This window comes from Macrobrachium rosenbergii, chromosome 59 (assembly GCF_040412425.1).
Source record: "Macrobrachium rosenbergii isolate ZJJX-2024 chromosome 59, ASM4041242v1, whole genome shotgun sequence".
Taxonomy (NCBI): Eukaryota; Metazoa; Arthropoda; class Malacostraca; order Decapoda; family Palaemonidae; genus Macrobrachium; species Macrobrachium rosenbergii.
Genome location: NC_089799.1, coordinates 16,428,375 through 16,446,663, shown reverse-complemented (window position 1 = coordinate 16,446,663; position 18,289 = coordinate 16,428,375). Strand labels below are relative to the sequence as shown.

The following is an 18,289-nucleotide window of genomic DNA, read 5'->3' as shown; positions in this document are numbered from 1 at the left end:
TATATATATATATATAACATATATATATATTATATATATATATATATATAAAAATCTTCTTTTAAATGTTCTTTTATTCCCCATTTTTATGGGGTAAAATTATTTTACTTTCAAGGACTTTTTTATATAAAAAATAATACATACTATATATATGTGTGTGCAGGTGTGTTTGGGTATATATATATATATATATATATATATATATATATATATATATATATATATATATATAATTTGTGTGGTGTGTGTGTATATGGATGTTTGCCTGCATATACAGTTATTCAAGACACGCTCATGTCAGTTGAGACAATGTGGTCAGTATACAATGAACGGAACCAAGTCCGGCTGTGAATAAGTTGTTGTAACGACCATCAACGCAGAATGTTGTTAATTTTGGGAAATACAATGAAATACAATGCGTTAATATCTCAAATTACAACCCGTTCCTTTAGTCATTTGCCCATGAAACTGTTTCTTCTATATCTTGGAGAAATTATATTTGGAAGACGATGTTCCCATTTTTTGTAGTCTTAGGAATGCCTGGCTCCATTGCTTCTGACAATATGAGGTCGTCGCGTTCCCTTTTGCTTATCCCGTAAGAAGCGTCATAGTTACTGTGGTAGGGAAAGTCGTGGTTTATATACCCTTGTAGGTAGTTGAATTGAATTGCATCGAATATAAAACTTAGGCCAGAGGCCAAACACTGAGACCTATGATTTCATTCAGCGCAGAAACGGAAATTGACAGTAAAAGGTTTGAAAGGTGTAACAGGAGGAAAACTTCACAGGTGCATTATGAACCAATTGTTAGGAGGGGTGGAAAGTAAGATGGAAGAAAGAGAATATGAAAGGAGGTACAGTGAAAGGAACGAGGGGTTGCAGCGGAGAGAGGCACTGCCAGAACAACAATCAAAACCACAGTGCACCGCATGAGGTGCTCTGAAGGTTGTACCCTACTACGGAGCCTTGTAGGTAGTGAACAGCTATTAAATGCTCTAAATGCCAGCAGTATTGTTGTTAATGGGCATACTTCCACGTCACCTTTATCGCCCCATCCGTACCCAGTACTTTCAAGGGCAGCCACTATGTCCAACTTGGGATTTGATATATTTGGCAAAATAAGTGGAATGAAATATCTATTTTTATAGCGTTCCTTCATTGTGACCGGGAAGAAGATTTAACTTTAAACAAAGATGGTGCTTTTTGTAATAGTAATACGCTAATAAAAATGTATGAATACGCCCTTAAGAATCTTCTTTGTGACCGGAAAGTTATATAGATGTATCTACCAACTTTTAATAGACAAGAATAGTACTTTTCGTCGTAGCAAAATTATTTAAAAAAAAAAAAACATGAATTCATCCTTCAGAAAACTGATTTAACATGGTTAAAAAAGAGTTCACAAAATGACTGGCGACTTCGAGTCAACGCCCAGTTCCAGAACCTTAGATCCGAGATCAAAGGAAGAAAAGGGTCTTTGCGCCACTCGGGTAGGCCAGGTAAGCTCCACCATCCTTTCCCACCTGAGATTCTCACTTAACGACGAAATTCGGCTGTAATCAGCCAAACGGGCAAGCACTTGTGTGAGTAAAGTGTGTCACTAACGGATTTCAAAGAGAAAGAAAAATATTCACATTTAAAATTCTCCTACGCGATCTAAATTCTCTGGTGAACTATACTGCAAAAGACTCTGCTGATGGTTTGGTGTAAACCAGGAACTGGAAGACAAATTGCCATTTTTTAGAATACAAACTTTCGATTATATAACAACAGTTTGAGAAAACAATGTTGGGTCGTTTATAAAACAAAAAATGAAAAAGTGTATTTCCCGTCCCTTGTTCATGGAAAGTGAGTCTCTCTCTCTCTCTCTCCTCTCTCTCTCTCTCTCTCTCTCTCTCTCTCTCTCTCTCTCTTATTCTCTCTCTTTATTCGATAGCCTGTTCCTAGTACTAATATCTCATATGGATTTTTGAATATTATGAATGTTTTCATGGTAAGAAAGTATGGATTCGTATTATATAAAATTCAGAATAAACGCTGAAGCAATCATATAAAATCTTTTAAGGAAAAATGCCAGCAGCATTTAAAGTAAGCCCTAACAATTCCCCCAAAAAAGTTGTTTCCCAATTTCCTATAAGCAGAATAACAGTCGAACATTATACGGTTATTAGGCACTAGTGATCAACTGCTAAAGAAATAGCTTTAAAAATATTTTTACAAAAATTTGCTTGAAATCTGTAGGATGGTCTAACCCCCAAAACTAGCCTGAGGTATCTGCTATCGGGGGGCTGGGGAGGACAAGTTAGATTTTCTTTGGCCTGAAAGTTGCCGTCGGAGTATTTTTAATAGGCTTTCTATAAAGGTACTATTTCTTATGACAGCATATCCCTCTCCATCCTCATCCCCATCCCACTCCCAATCACTTTGCCCCCCATATATCCCACCCTAATCACAATACTGCCCTTCCTATTCTCTTCTTTGGAAAAATGTAAACCTAAACAGAATGATTGTTCTGCCTTCTCTCCTTCCTAAATTTGCCTTTTTGGGGTCAGGGATGAGTCGCCACTGCATCATAAAATCTCTGACCCCCTTAGGCGGGCAGTGCCGTCAGTGCACCTCATGTGGTGCACTGTAGGTAATATGATGGTTCTTTGCAGCGTGCCCTCGGCCCTAGCTGCAACCCCTTTCGTTCTTTTTATAATATACCTCTTTATGTTCATTTTTCTTCCATCTTACTCTCCAACCTCTCCTAATAATTGAGGTTTTCCTCCTGTTACACCTTTCAGACCTTTTACTGTCAATTTCCGTTTAACCGCTGAATGACTTCATAGGTCCCAGCGCTTTGCCTTTGGCCTAAATTCTATATTCAGTTCAATTCAATTCAATAAAATCTCTTACAAAAGATCCTTCTGTTTTCTTAACAGGAACAAAGACGACTGGACGGAACTTCATATCACAATTAGATGACTGAACCATTCCCAAGTAAATCAAGAAACATTCTAAAGCAGGATGCAGGCAGAGAGCAAGCAATTGCGTGGGAAAATTCGACTCACAACGCCAATTTCCAAAGTCCAATATTAGCAGCGTGTCCGCAATAAAGAATGATACTATCACTTCTTTCTTGCAACAGCTCGACTGCTTGAAGGAGGATTTGTGCTTTTTTGCTGAAGAAAGTTGACAGGTATGTAAGTTTGAGAAATCGCTGTTTTCCTTTTATTTTGTTTTTTATTTTGTTTTAGTACCTAAATCGGTGTTAGGTTGTCTAATTTAATTGTGATTGATATATAACTGTTTTAGTTTTTTTTTTACCGAATCGGCGTTAGTTCACCTGTTTTCGTTTTATATGATATTGTAATTATTTTCTTTTCTTTTCACCTGAATCGGTGTTAGTTCATCTATTTTAATTCTAAATGGCATTCAAACTGTTTTAACCTTTTTTTTACCAGAATCTGTGGTAGTTTACCTATTTTAATTTTATATGACAACCTGTTTTAATTTTATATGACATTCTACTTTAATTTTTTTTTTTTTGCCTGAAACGGTGTTAGTTTGCATAGTTTAATTTTATTTGAAATTCTGATTTTTTTGTGCCTAAATCGGTATTATTTTATCTACATTAATTTTATGACATTCTATTTTTTCTACCTGGGTCGTTGTTATTTTACAATTTTTAACTTTATATGACATTCTAACTATCTTATTATTTTTTTTTTACCCGAGACGTTGTTATTTTACTTATTTTAATTTTATTTGGCAGTCTATTTTATTTTTTACCTAAGTCGTTTTTATTTTACCTATTTTAGTTTTATATAATTTTCTAACTATTTTATTATTTTTACTGAGTCATTTATTTATATATTTATTTATATGGCATTCTATTTTATTTTTTTACCTATATTATTTTACCTGTTTTAATTTTATATGACGTTTCTAACTATGTATTTTTTTGTGCCTAAATCCTATTTAATTTTATATGACTTTATTTATATATTTTTACCCGACTCGTTGTTATTTTACTTATTTTAATTTCATATGACATTCTAACTATTTTATTATTTTATTTTACCTGGGTCGTTGTTATTTTACCTGTTTCAGTTTTTATGACATTCAGATTTTTTTTCCTCGGTCTTTATAGTAATCATTCTAACGTTTTTATTACTAGTCGTTCTTGTTTACCTATTTTAATTTTTTTATTTTATTTTTTTTTTTTTACCGGAGTTGTTATTTTACAATTTTAATTATATATGACATTTAATTTTATTATTATTCTAGTCAGTATTTTACTATTTTATTTTTACCAGTCGTTGTTGTTTTTAATTTTTATTACAGTCTAACTATTTTATTTTTTTAGTTTACCTATTTTAGTTTTATATGATTTTCTAACTGTTTTATTTTTCTTTTACCTGAGTCGTTGTTATTTTACTTATTTTAATTTTATATGACATTCTATCTATTTTATTTTTTTTTACCTGAGTCGTTATTTTACCTATTTTAATTTTATATGACATTCTAACTGTCTTATTATTTTTTTATCTGAGTCGTCGTTATTTTACCTATTTTAATTTTATATGACATTCTAACTGTTTTATTATTTTTTTGACGAGTTGTCGTTATTTTAACTAATTTTAACTGTCTTATTATTTTTTTCACCTGAGTCGTTTGTTAGACCTATTTTAATTTTAATGACATTCTAACTTTGTTTTGACGAATCGTTGTTGTTTTAACTGACTTTCTATTTGTTTTTTTTTAGAGTTTGTTATGTTACCTATTTTAATTTTATATGACATTTAACTGTTATTTTTTTTTGCCTGAGTCGTTTTCACCTATTTAAATTTTATGACATTTTCTTTTATTATTTTTTACCTGAGTTTTTATTTTACCTATTTAATTTTATATAACATTCTAACTGTTTATTATTTTTTTTTACTGATCGCTGTATTTTACCTATTTCAATTTTATATGACATTCTTTTTTTATTTTTTTTTTAGTCGACATTCTGTTTTAAGTGGTTTTTTACCTTCTAATTTTTGATTATTTTTACCTGAGTCGTTGTTATTTTACCTATTTTAATTTTATATGACATTCAACTATTTTATTATTTTTTTTGACGTCGTCGTTCTTTTACCTATTTAAGTTTCATTGTTATTTTATTTTACCTGAATTTTAACCGTTATTTTATATGAAATTCTAACTATTTTATTATTTTTTTACCTGAGTCGTTGTTATTTTACCTATTTTAATTTTATATGACATTCTGACTATTTTAATATTTTTTTTACCTGAGTCGTTATTTTATGTATTTTATTTCCATATGATATCCTATTTTATTATTTTTTCTTCCTGAGTCGTTATTATTTTACCTATTTTAATTTTTATATGACATTCTAACTATTTTATTATTTATTTTACCTGAGTCGTTGTTGTTTTACCTATTTTTGATTTTATATGACATTATAACAATTTTATTATTTTTTTACCTGAGCCGTTGTTATTTTACCTATTTTAATTTTATATGACATCCTAACTATTTTAATATTTTTTTTTACCTGCGTCGTTATTTTATATATTTTATTTCCATATGGTATTCTAACTAATGCGAAAATTTCGTTATATAAACGATATAGATATAAAATCTAACTCAGTTTGCATACAGTAAATTTATATCTCCCTCACTGTGCCGTTTTCAAAGGTTCACTGAACCATTAATACCCGTAATTTACATATATCATTTCACAAAATACGATCAGTATGGACTGTAATCAATAATTCATTAGGTAATTCCCAGAAGTGAGATCGGCAATAATATCAAGCATAATTATAATTCGGATAAGTGCATTTTTATATGAAAAACAGATCTTCTATTCAGCGTATTCAGGATTTTGGGCTTCAGCGGGCATAGCTATTCATTGAAATGAATGAATGGCGGAGCGCAAGTGAAACAGAAAATTATTCTCAGTCCCATTTTGTTTTGAGAATAGAATATTATTCTTAATCCCATTTTGTTTTAAGAATAGAATATTATTCTTAATCCCATTTTGTTTTAAGAAGACTGTTATTCTAAATTTCATTTTGATTTAAAAATAGGATGTTATTCTAAATCCCCTTTCGATTTGAAAATAGAATATTATTCCTAATCCCATTTTGATTAGAGAATAGAATATTATCCTTAATCCCATTTTGATTTGAGAATAGAATATTGTTCTTAATCCCATTTTGATTTGAGAATAGAATATTATTCTAAATCCACTTTTGATTTGAGAATAGAATATTAGGGGAGAATGACACAGCCACCCACCCCCTGCAAACTGGTTTGTCCGCCCCGGGTAGGGGGCGGGGTAGTTAGGGGAATGGGAGGGTATGGGAGACATCCACCCTCTTCCTGGAAACCTGTTTGTCCGCCCCAGGTGGGGGCGGGGTAGGTAGGAGATCGGGAGGGTAAGGGAAACAGCAGCGCCAACAAACTCGTATTCTCTAAAAAGGAGAGGTCTTTTAGGAAGTTATCTGGCTCTCGAAAGGCCTCATGATCCTGTATTGAGCAAACATAGATCTCCCGATGGCTAAACCCATATTTAGCGGCGTTTAGTTGCCAAAACCTCTAATCAAGGTTTTTTGACCCGAGACACATCAGATTTGATGCAGTCAGTACCTGTTGTTAATTTCTCTTAATTTAGTATGTCAATTTTAGTAGTTTTCTGTATTCTTACCAGTGGGAGCCTATATATGCCAAATTTCGAAAAGGAATGGTTTCGGCCAAGCGCAGTTTCAACTGTGGCTTGTTGGGACCATCATCTTTGGTGAAATTTGATACTCTCAGTTGTGCCTTAGTAACTAGCGAAAAACTTTTAAATGAAGTATTTGTTACTTAGTATGGGAATGAGTTTATACCAAGGGGATAATAAAAAAGCCAAAATGCCCTGCACTGAGTTTATCGTAAACCATTTAGATTACCCATAGTTATTCGAGAAAAATAATCATGTTACTACTTTCCACATCACTTGTTCATCGCCTTGAAATACCCTCGTAAAATAAAATAGAATGGCATACAATAAAATAAATAAATCTGTACTAAATAAAAAAAAAATTTGCTCAGCTCAATTTAAGACCAGGAATTTCATCTATACTCTTCATTTGTTATCTGTTCCCGTATATTTGAATGAGTTTTCCACTTTTCAGTGTATACCGAGGTGTATTAATAACGTGTGGTTGCGTGTGTGTGTGTGAGTAAACAAGTGATATTGCTTGAATCGTTACTCTGTGATAAATATTATAGCAACTGAAAAATAAAATGTATTAATAACGTGTGGTTGTGTGTATGAGTACGTTTGTGTACAAACAGTATTTTCTTTAACATGTAACATTACTTGAATCGTTACGGTGAAATAAATATCATAGTAATGAAATTAAAATGAGTAATTTCACGAGCTTCCCGAAACTTGAGAGCGATTTACGGTTCTCACATAAACTCAATATTCATGAAAAAGACGCTGGTCATATATCGGCCTCATTTGCATCGCCCAGTGAAATTTAATACGCTGAACAAACAGGTGCATTTAACACTGATACCAATAAACAGTAAAACACCAATAATGTTTCCCTCAAAAAAGTATAACATAAGAAATCTAGAGGCTCGTAAAACCTTGACACATGTGGTAATGCCCAAAGAATGATTATCACCCTTAAAACTCTTGCCTATAAGAAAGAAAGAAAGATTAGCTCTTTAACATTTTATTATCAAGCTAATTTGCATATTTGAAGCAGTTATTACCGGGATAAAAATGGGAGGAAACTGAGATTGCCCGATGACGGCTAAGGATTCATTAGCATAATTCAAACAGCTGGCGGGAAAAGGCCATAATCAAGAGTTGAAATATGAAGGTATTCAGCATAGCAAATTCGGGTTTTCGAGATATTGCGTAAAAAGGTCATAGCGAAGCGCCAGAGTTACAGGGTGAATAACGAAGAAAATGGTTGCGATATAACGGAAGCAAACACCAACTAACAGACGAGTCTCGAAACCGGTTCCAGTAACTGATTGCGAAAAGTCAACTTCTTTTAAAAGGGTAATAATAGGGAGAGGAGTAAAGGTGTTGCATAATGGTATAAACATTCGTCTGGTGATAGGTGAAAACTTTTGTATTAAATTTTGCTTTCATTTGGAAGGAGTTGTGTTGAAAGGAAGCTGATGGTATTATTTATATATATATATATATATATATATATATATATATATATATATATATATATATATATACAGATATATACATATATATACAAACACATACATATATATATAATATATATATACATATAAACATATGTAAATATATATAATATATATATATATATATATATATATATATATATATATATATACATATAAATGTATATATGTTTATATATATATAATATATATATATATATATATATATATATATATATATATATATATATATATATGTGTGTGTGTGTATGTATATATATATATGTTTATATATGTATATAGATATATATATAATAATATATATATATATATATATATATATATATATATATATATATATATATATATATAAATATGTATATATATATATATATATATATATATATATATATATATATATATATATATATATATATATATATATGAAATGTTTGTGTGCGCGCGCGTGCATCACCCACATAATATTACGCATATACCTCTTTGAATATGTATACGTATAGGATATCTGAACCGATAGGTGTTTCATTCGCTGAATACTCCTTATCGCTTTCATGTTTATAAACGAAAGTCTTGAAAATCTAGTAAATGTTATGTAAACTCGTTTATCAACAGTAATTACAAATTATGGACGTGAGATAAATTCACCTCAATTTTGGTGTTTTTAGACATTTCAGAGGTGATGAAAGACAATTATCAAACCTTGTTATTGGCTGTACTTGACCAGCTCTAAATGGCCCAGTCGAGTTCTTTTGGCCTGCAGACCTCTGTCTTGCCCTCCCCTGTAATTTACAAATCTAAGAGAGAGAGAGAGAGAGAGAGAGAGAGAGAGAGACAGAGAGTTTTCAGCCGATTGGGTAGAAAAAGTAATACAAAGATAATTAATATAACTTTTTCTCACCAGTTGACTATATAAAATGATTCATAATATTATAGCTAGTAAATACATACATTATATTGTTTTCCTGATTCACTATATGAACATCATAATATTACAGATAATAAATATAAATTATTTTGTTTTTGCTAATTCACTATACAGTACAAACATCTTCACAGTATCATGTAAACTAAATACAAATTATTTTGTTTTAACTAGTTCACTATATAACTTCTTCATAATACTACAGATAATAAATACAAATTATCTTGTTTTGAATAATTCACTTCATAAACTTCTTCATTATATAAGAGTTCACTAAAAGATCGACATCAGTTATTGTTACAGTCACAAAGTTAACATTTTTTTTCTTGGGTTATATTGAAAGGGTTATTATTCATATTATAGAATCTGAAGACCCCTTACCATAAAAAATGATAAAAAAAATAAACACAAACTAAAAGATCGACACAAGTGTTCCTCATAATTACAAGGTTAACAATATTTTCGTTTTTGGTTGTAATGAAGGTGTTGCTATATGTATTATGGATTCACAAACACCACCCCCCTCAAAAAACCCAAATATCGTACACATTCATAAAAAAAAAAAAAAGCTCCCCGGAACAAATCCAAGAATAGGCATAATTGTCTTTCCCCCCAAAGTTCTACCTTTACAACACAAAGCACTGAGAATCAGACCTACCAAGGTGGGCCTAATCCTGTACCTCATCCCACGGTCATCGCATAAGGCTCCGGTTTGAAGCCAGGGACCATATGGGCGTGTTACGCCCGCGGGGCACCGTGGGGCATGGGCACGCTGAGGTGCGGTTTGGGATTGAGTGGTGAAGTGGGACAACCCAAAAAATAGGCAGGTAATAACTGTTATTGACTCTTTTCCCTTCTCTCGATGCCGATAATATCAGCGATGGGATCATGAATAGCAAAAACGGTTATGGCATTTTTTTTATTTGTTTTTATTTTGGTGAGAAAGTCAACGTTTTGCAGACAGTCGGGAGAAATTTGTATAATAAATTTACTTTTGAAATTTCACATATATATCATTATTGAAATATCCATATATATATATATATATATATATAATATATATATATATATATATATATATATATATATATATATATATATATAATCAATACACAGTTACGTATGGAACAGAAACTTCTGACTCGCATCAGGATCGAACCCAGGTCTTTCAGTTGAAAGGCAAGGACGCTGCCATCGAAGCCACGCAAGTCTTGCCTTTCAACTGAAAGAAAAGGAGCCTGTGAGTCAGAATATCATATATATATATATATATATATATATATATATATATATATATATATATATATAAATATATATATATATATATTTATATATATATATTTCTCAATCTGTGTGTGTGCGTGTTTGGATTCAAAGTCAACAGAACGGGATGACCGACTACATAAAATTCAAATTAACGTAATTATTATTTAAGATAGCTTACAACCTTTAAAAAAGTTTTTTTTAACGAGAAGTGTTATATAAAGTGAATATTAGAATTTGTACAACTTGGAAATTTGCTTGTGGGCTTATTAATTTGACGTTCTTTCAGAGATGTCCAAGAATGCAAGCTATGCGGAAGCAGAATCGCTATTGAATAAAACAAAGTAAGGTAGTAATATTGACAGTCGAGACTATCGAAGGTTCATCATTAATAACAAAGCATGCTCTTTCTTCATATGCACTAAAAAAATCGCGTTCGACAGAAACTTTATAAACGTTGTTTGAAATCAAAAAACACTTTTTTGATTTCAAACAACGTGGCAGACTGCATGAGCAAACTTTTAATGAAATATGAACCCTTACATTTCTTTTATAAGGTTTCTGTCGAACACGATTTTTTCGTGCACATGGAGAAAGGGCGTGCTTTGTTATTAATGATGAACCTTCGATAGTCTCGACTGTCGATATTACTGCCTTACTTTGTTTTATTCAATAGCGATTCTGCTTCCGCATAGCTTGCATTCTTGGACATCCCTGAAAGAACGTCAAATTATTAAATCCACAAGAAAATGTGTGTACGTTTTTGTCTCTATCAGCAATAATTTCCAACTTGTACAAATTCTAATATTCACTTTATATAACTTATTTGTATCGTCGAATAAATGACACAACAATGCAAAAACAGCCCTCAGAAATTTCCAAGTAGACTGCTTTTAAGTCGTACAAATTCTGATATTCACTTTATATAACATAGGTGTATCATCAAACAAATGGAAAAACAATGAAAAAACACCCTTCACAAGATAGCATTCCTTTGTCACCATACTATGGTGAGAAGAACAGAATGCTATATAAACGTTTTAACTACACCTGTCAAACTAGGATGGTCAAACTTGGTTACAATGACTGTTAGGATATGACCATTATAATTACTCAGTAAAGAGGATACAACAATTAGGTTTTACGCTAAGAATCGTATCAACTGCCATGAACTCTGTGACATTGCCTTCAAAAAGTCGAAGGAAATAAAAATTCTCGTTAGAAATTAATATTATAATTTAAAAATATATGAAAAAATATATTTAAGCTGTATAGGCGGCTATGCAGGAAGGTAATATGCTGAAAATAATTGAGTTGAATTGATTTGAATATAAAATTTAGGACACAGGCCAAGCACTGGGACCTATGAGGTCATTCAGCGCTGAAAACAATATTGAAACGATTGTAGAGAGAGGGTGGAAAGTAAGATGGAAGAAAGAGAATATGAATGGAGGTATAGTAAAAGGAATAAAAGAGGTTGCAGCTAGGGGCCGAAGGGACGCTGCAAAGAACCTTAAGTAATGCCTACAGTGAACCGCATAAGGTGTTCTGATGGCAAAAGCCCCCCTACGGGGTGAAAATAATTGAGGCCATTTGACTAAATAACTCAGATATGCTAATCATCAGCGGAAAGATTTAATCAAGTTTCATTAAAATGCGCTCATCAATTTTCCCCTGTTTTTCTAGCAAACACATCGTTAAATAAACAGACTAATGCACTGTCAGGCAGACAGCAAAACTGAGCCAAACGCATCATAAATCTTAATATCTACTGTAATAAATTGCTTCTCGTGAAATTTTCATGCATGGATATACTCCATCAAAAAGTAAGCATAAATTACTTTAGGTAATTAATCATTAAATTGCGTGGTTAGGATGATTGTACCTTTAAGAAATATTTGTCCATCGTCTAAACTCATTGTCTTGCGTTAGTTGTGATTTTACTTGCAATCTTGCAGCCACTTGTCTGTCATTTTTTGCAAAGCACATACTACCTCCATCTGTCAGTATGACGTCAGAACACGATTCTCAATATATCAACAAGGTTCAGTAACTTGGCTTATTATGAAAATGGTGAGAGAGTTTTTCTGGTGATATGTCAGAAACTAAGGTCGAAGGCACTCCTCGATTATGGCCCTTATTGTGATAAACAAGTAAGAAATGCGCCGAAGTTCGGCGCATTTTTTACTTACCACAATAACGGCCATAATCGAGGAGTGCTGTATGAGCCGCGGCCCATGAAACTTTAACCAAGGCCGGGCGGTGGCCTGTCCTATGTGGTTACCAGATGAACGATTATGGCTACTTTAACCTTAAATAAAGTAAAAGCTAATGAGGTTAGAGGTCTGCAATTTGGTATGTTTGATGATTGCAGGGTGATGATCAACATACCAATTTCCAGCCCTCTAGCCTCAGCAGCTTTTAAGAGCTGAGGAATGACAGAAAAAGTGCGGACAGAATAAAGTGCGGACGGACAGACAAAGCCGGCACAATAGTTTTCTTTTACGGAAAACTAAAGTAGAAGTTCGTCAGTCCGAGCGAAAATCAAACTTGCTTGAAATTTATGGTAGCCTAAACTATATCCCTGAGTTTATCATATTTTGTCATAATAAAGGTCTTTCATTCTTTATGATGTGAAAATGATTCTGTAACATTTTCCAGTCTGTATAACATTACTAAGAGATATTCAGTTCTCTCATACCTTTGTTAGTAAAAGCAATCCTTCAAGCCTAGGTTAACCTCACATTGTTACATCGACTCTTCCTGAATGTTTTATTGGGTGCACAAGGAATTCTTATTTAACTACATTGATTCCTTTCTTAGATTCACAAACCTCGTAATGTAAAGTTTTTGTAGTCACAAACCTTTTACCGTCAATCTGATTTACGACATTTTCTGAATATCTGTATTCATTTACCGTCAATCTGATTTACGACTTTTTCTGAAACGATAAGTCATATATGCATTTATATAGAAATAGAGATGACCTTATGCATGAACGTTCCAATCAAATGTTTATCATACTCCTGTTGTATATTCTTATTCCTCCCTAACTTATTATAAACACAAGCTTTAAGAGACAGACAGACAGTGAGAGTTGCTACAAAAGGAGAAACAGGACCTTTGGATTTCTCTCTCTCTCTCTCTCTCTCTCTCTCTCTCTCTCTCTCTCTCTCTCTCTCTCTCTCTCTCAACGAACCGACGACAATTGCAGCCAAAATGAATGCAGATGTTAAAACAGGCCTGGCTACATATATTTTTCTCTGTTCTTTTTATATATAGCATTTCCTCCTGTCGCGAGCACGCAGTGGTAACAAGTATGGGAAAGGGTGTAGTAGGAATAATTGGAACTGGAATATAAATTTAGGCAAAAGGCCAAGCGCTGTGACCTATGAGGTCATGCAGAGCTAAAAGGAAAGCTGAGAGCAAAGAAGGTTTTAAAGGTGTAACAGGAGGAAGACCTCACAGTTGCACTAGGAAAAAATGTTAGGAGAGGGTGGAAAGTAAGATAGCGGAAAGATATGAACGGAGGTACAATAAAAGGAATGAAAGGGGTTGCAGCTAAGGGCCGAAGGAACGCTGCAAAGAACCTTAAGTATATAAAAATATAGGACACCACGTGAAGGTGCACTGTTTGCACTTTCCCCACACTAGGGGCTGTAGTAGGTGAAGTTTGCAAATATTGGGAAAAGTTACTTAGGATATCTGTCACGAAAAAAAGTAGTATTTTACAGACTTCGACTTACCAGGAATGCAGGTTGTTACGTCACTGACCTTCAGATGTATCACTACATTTTTGTAGCAAATAGGACTTCCAACCCCATTTTTAGCTTTCTGTAAAAGAAAAGTATTGTGGCGGCTTTGTCTGTCTGTCCGCCCTCAGATCTTGAAAACTACTGAGGCTAGAGGGCTGCAAATTGGTATTTTGACCATCCACCCTCCAATCATCAAACATACCAAATTGCAGCCTTCTGGCCTCGGTAGTTTTCGTTTTATTTAAGATTAAATTAGCCATAATCGTACTTCTGGCACTGCTACAGTTACCAACAACACAGGCTACCACCTGACCGTGGGTGAGTTTCATGAGCCGCGGCTAAGAGTTTTATGGGCCGTGGCTGAGTTTCATGAGCCGCGGCTAAGAATTTCATGGGCAGTGGCTTTTAAGTTTCATACAGCATTATACGCTGTACAGAAAACTCGATTGCACCACAGAAACTTCGTCGCATTTTTTACTTGTTGCATGTTTAGTTCAGATTTAACATGATTGGATCAATTTACACTACGCTTTGCTCAGTGGATTCCATTTACCCTTACATATTTCTGTTCGATATGTTTGAATTTACACTTTCATCAAAGGGGTGTGCTTTCCTTTTATTAATTCATCTCTCTGACAGAAAACATTTTATTTATATAAAATAATTGAAAGCAGCAATACTGTTGTGTGTTTATCTCTGTGGAAGGAAAATATAAACTAAAACGAGCGGGAATATCGTACGCTATAAGATAGGAAACGCATTTTGATTTTTGTAATGTGCAGAGCAATAAACACTGAACCTAACGGACCTAGTGAAATGTGTTGGTAGGACGAAAATACTGAAAAGCCGAATAACTAAGAAACATTGATAATTAGAAGAAAATTTAACCTATAAAAATAAGAAATATTTTTTCTTAAAGAACAGGATCAAAAAAGCTTGCCAGATATAACTTGAAGTATCATCATCCATTTGGAGGACAAAAGCGGAATGCAAAAATATAACGTGCAAACGAAATGAACAATATCCTCTTCGTAACTCATTACGCTTCCAAAGGATGTACGTTATGCATAGGCGGCTTAGTACTTGAATCCCGCTAGAATTGGAAGCCCATAAAAAAATTTTGTTCCGCATTACCTTGGGGACTGACGCCATTACAAGTAATTATCTTAATCTAGGCAAATGCTGTGCAACTTCGAATCACAATGTGCGGGTTCAGAAAAAGTCGGTTAATAATGATTCTCTCTCTCTCTCTCTCTCTCTCTCTCTCTCTCTCTCTCTCTCTCTCTCTCTCTCTCTCTCTCTCTCTCTCTCACTGATGATATGTATTATCATTTGAGGATGGAGTGTGGGTATGTATGTATATATATATACATACATTACATAATATATATATATATATATATATATATATATATATATATATATATATATATATATATATATATATTCTTCGTTTTAACATTCTTTTTCCCATTTTTATATGGGGTAAACACGAACCTTCTTTTCGAAGGACTTTGATTTGGCGTTAGGGTAGGCCGTGGTAGCCTCGATCGGCTGCCCTGCCTGACATCGCTTAGACCCCGGTAACGGTGTGTGTACGTGTATCATGCCAATCCCCAGCTCCCTTTCTCCCAGCAGCGAGGAGAACTGGGCGTTAGGTTGACAGTTCGAGACGTGTGAGGTGTCTGTATGTTTTTAGAAGATGTTAGTTTATTTGTTTATGTGATTAGTCTGTAAGACCCATTTTATTAAGCAAACCTATCCGTTGATTACATAATAATCCCGGGGTATCTACACGGATAGCAAAGTGTCCGCCTTCTCTGACCAGTCGGTTGCGGATTTGAACCGCGCCTGACAGACCTCTACGAAGTCCTAGGCTGCTGGTCTACACATTGAGCCATTGGGCTCGCTCTCTCTCTCTCTTCTCTCTCTCTGCTCTCTTCTCTCTCTCTCTCTCATCCTCTGACTCTCTCTCTATATTCTCTATTTATATATATATATATATATATATATATATATATATATTATTTATTTATATCTATTCTTATTCTTATGAGCCATACATGCACACAGGCAGGCAGACAGAAAGTCAGACAGTCACACAGACAGACAATCAGACCACGAACCTCTCAGCAATCTGCTCAAAGTGATTCACAACATCCTCCATTCATTATTTTATTATTATTACGGCCCCCATCCATTCCCATTTATTCTCTCCTTCCACCGCAACGACGTAACTCTGTACACAGGATACTCGTTCGCTGCTCCTTAGCTCTTGCGAGATATGACATAGTTCAATGTCTCCTGTTTTACCTCACCACTCATCCTAACCACCCTCTCCCCGGCGTGACGGGACGGGACCAATCCCCCACCCTCCCAGGCACTCACTCCATAGCGCCCATTTGCCTTGGTATATTGGCTTTCCAAATATTGTGTGTCTGGAATAGCTCCTCTAAGCCTTTGTCTACCACTTTGAGGATAAGATATCTCTGCTTGAGATGCCGCGTCGGTTCGGGGGAGAGCGAAGTTTATGGGATATTTGGGGGAAGTTTCGTTTTTATTAGTTTTTTTTTTGTATCATTTCTTGCGGGGAAGTTTATAGCTTATAAACAATATTTTAAGTTATGCGGTATGGACTTTTGGCCTTTCATTTATTTTTAGATGAATGATGGATTTCTTTTGATTATTTTTAACGTAAAGATCCAATTTTAATTCTCATGCACGTAGATTAATATATCACGTGAGATACTACAGTCTCTTGCTTGCCTTCCATGAAAGACACAAACTCGCATGCTTGCTTAGTCATAAACACATACTATATATATATATATATATATATATATATATATATATATATATATATATATATATATTTGTATGTGTACATATAATTTATATATTTATATATATATATATATATATATATATATATATATATATATATATATATATATATATATATATATATATATATATATATGACAGGATACGTTGGCGCAAGCGGGCCACAGCACATGGAAGGGCAGGTTGACAAGGAGATAGCCGGTCATCAAAAGGTGATATATTTATTGCCGACGCGTTTCGTAACAACATAGTTACATCATCAAGGCTAAAAGAGAAAACAAACACAAATTAAAAATACATGGAATATAACTCTGACTTTGTTGCAGTTAGCAGTGCTGGACACTGCTTTTATTTTTAATGATTGTTTGTACAAACAGGTTGACGGTATGGCAATGGGATCACCCCTCGGTCCCACGTTTTCCAATATTTTTATGTGCTCCCTGGAGGAGGGCATGTTGGAAAATTGCCCCCTTGGTTTTTATCCTCTTGTGTTTAAGCGGTTTGTCGATGACACCTTTGTTCTCTTTAAGTCAGCTCTCCATGCTGACCAGTTCCTCTCGTACATTAATGAATTACATCCGAACATCAAATTTACATTAGAGAGAGAGGAAAATGATCGATTGTCATTTTTGGATGTTTTAGTGTTTCGACATGGAGATAGTTTTAACACTTCCGTTTTTATAATTTTAAACTCAATTCAATTTTTACCTTGCTTCATTGGGCTTACACTCTAACCTCTTCCTGGGTTTCATATCATAAAGAAATATTGTTCTTGTATAAATATTTTACCGATAACTGGTTTTCCTCACATGTTTTTTTCAAACATTAGAAGATTTTTATAAATAACAAACTATCCGACTCCTCTTCCATAAGCACTGTGCCACAAAAGAAACTATATGCCAGTATTCCATACATCCAAGAGGACAAATTTAGAAGGAATCTCAAGTTTGCAATTAAAAAAACACTTTAATATGTTGCAAGTTATTTTAATTCCAAAAAATCTCCTTACAATAGGATCTCTTTTTAAATTTAAAGACAGAATCTGCCCAATCACTTTTTAAATTGAAAGACAGAATCTGCCCAATAATGCAATCCTCAGTCGTATATTAATATACTTGTCTCAGATGTAATTTGGGGACTTACGTAGGTGTGACTAAATGATTGCTTAAGGTCAGAGCTGATTCACATAATGGTGTCAGACATCGTACTGCTGCAGATTGTCCAATCCTGAATTTTCTAATATCAGAAATCATACAAAAATTTGTAATACTAGCATTAACTATTC

At 33.6% G+C, this 18,289-nt stretch overlaps 1 long non-coding RNA gene across 1 annotated transcript in view; it reads left to right on the top strand.

Moving 5' to 3' along the window:
- The window catches only part of LOC136837719 (uncharacterized), a 49,051-nt gene that overhangs the window by 20,395 nt on the left and 10,367 nt on the right, over nt 1-18,289 (top strand). Inside the window, exon 2 of the long non-coding RNA XR_010852732.1 lies at nt 2,924-3,180. This is a non-coding gene — a long non-coding RNA (uncharacterized lncRNA). The remainder of the gene's footprint in view (nt 1-2,923; nt 3,181-18,289) is intronic.